We start from the raw sequence: 1,450 nt of genomic DNA, 5'->3' as shown, positions 1-1,450 counted from the left end.
CAAAAGATAATAGTCTCTCAAAACCGAATGTATGTGTATATATATATATATATATATATATATATACAAAGAGACTAAGGTTAGCAGTTTCTTATAAAAACTTGATGTATATATGCATAAATAGTGCCTAGCAATTTTAAACTAAATAAAGAAAAAGCAAACTAAGAATCCATCTGTAAGAATCCACAATGTAATTATTTCTGCTTATACGTTCGTACAATTAATTTAGTTGCAGTAATTATACAATTTGATACAGAGTAAACAGAGTGGTTACATAACTGTCTTGGTAAACTCACGGAGTTAATCGGTTTTAATATATTGTTATATGATTATAATTACGAAAGCTTGGTTCCATATATAGTTTCAATAAAACGTTTAAATATACAATTCACTACACTAGAAACTCAAAACCACCTCAATAACATGTGAGATTACACATAAGGCCTGCCAGAAGCAACAAAACAAATCTTCAAAACATGCCCTTAATTACTATTGTCAACGCCAACGTACACAAGTTAGCATGCTGAACAACAAGAATGAAAAACTAGACTACGGTTACAGTTTTACCCAAATTTCAGTTCATGTTCGAGGTGTAAGTAGTTTTAAAAAAAAACTATTTTGTTACATAAATATATAAGTACCATCAATCTCCAGTTCTCGTGATATACATTGTGCTGATAATGTAAGATATGTATATAACCTTTCAAAATAAGAAATAACTTACTTGACAATTGACTTTGAAAGAATAGACTTGAATTCCTTTGTTTCATGTAGCAAATAATTTATGTTCATACAACCACTGAACTCGCGTATTAAGAGTAGGCATAATTTACAACAGATTTGTACAAACACAGTCAAACTACAACGCGGCTTAATAAGGTTAGTTTGGTGAGGTGGTTGGGAGTTTCAGCCGACAACAGCAGTACTTTGTTATTAGAACAAACAAGCCGGAGCATGAAGTTACAGTCGCCTCCCTTCTCGACTTCCGCCAGGCTTACTTCTGTCACCTTTTGCTGGACGGCGTCGCAGTCACACCCCCTGCAGCACTCTCGAACCAGGTCCCACCGGTTTGACGCAACGGTAGCTAAGTGGGTGACGTATGTGACGGAGGTAGGCAAAAAAGTTTCAGTTCGGTTGGAAGCGATAACACGAAGCCCAGCTTGCCGCCATGTTGGCGCCCAGGAAACTGTCGCTTTTGATGTATCCCATCAATCAACTGCAGAGGGGAAGGCGTCAGGTTTCTGGTACCTGCCTTAGTACCACCTCCAGATCCATTCGATATCGATTGCCCTAGGGAAAAGAATACTCTAGACACACGTAGCCATGGCGACTTTGTCAGAATGCGAATGGTTACAAAGATAAATGAATATTATTTATTATACGATGGTTTTAAATTTTAGTCAGCGTTAAAGAGACCTGAGTGCTTATTATATAGAACAGCGTCAATTAC

At 36.7% G+C, this 1,450-nt stretch overlaps 1 protein-coding gene across 5 annotated transcripts in view; it reads right to left on the bottom strand.

The window, feature by feature from the left end:
* The window catches only part of LOC106459911 (transcription factor GATA-4-like), a 96,263-nt gene extending 95,081 nt beyond the window's left edge, over positions 1-1,182 (bottom strand). For 4 of the 5 annotated variants that reach the window (XM_022386868.1, XM_022386872.1, XM_022386875.1 and 1 more), the window contains exon 1: positions 725-1,182. The gene's annotated coding sequence lies outside the window, so the exon portion shown is untranslated. The remainder of the gene's footprint in view (positions 1-724) is intronic. The other variant, XM_022386885.1, reaches the window with a different exon arrangement.
* Positions 1,183-1,450: the final 268 nt, after the last annotated feature.

The sequence above is a fragment of the Limulus polyphemus genome, unplaced genomic scaffold (assembly GCF_000517525.1).
Source record: "Limulus polyphemus unplaced genomic scaffold, Limulus_polyphemus-2.1.2 Scaffold31, whole genome shotgun sequence".
NCBI lineage: Eukaryota > Metazoa > Arthropoda > Merostomata > Xiphosura > Limulidae > Limulus > Limulus polyphemus.
This window is presented reverse-complemented; position numbering and strand designations above follow the sequence as displayed.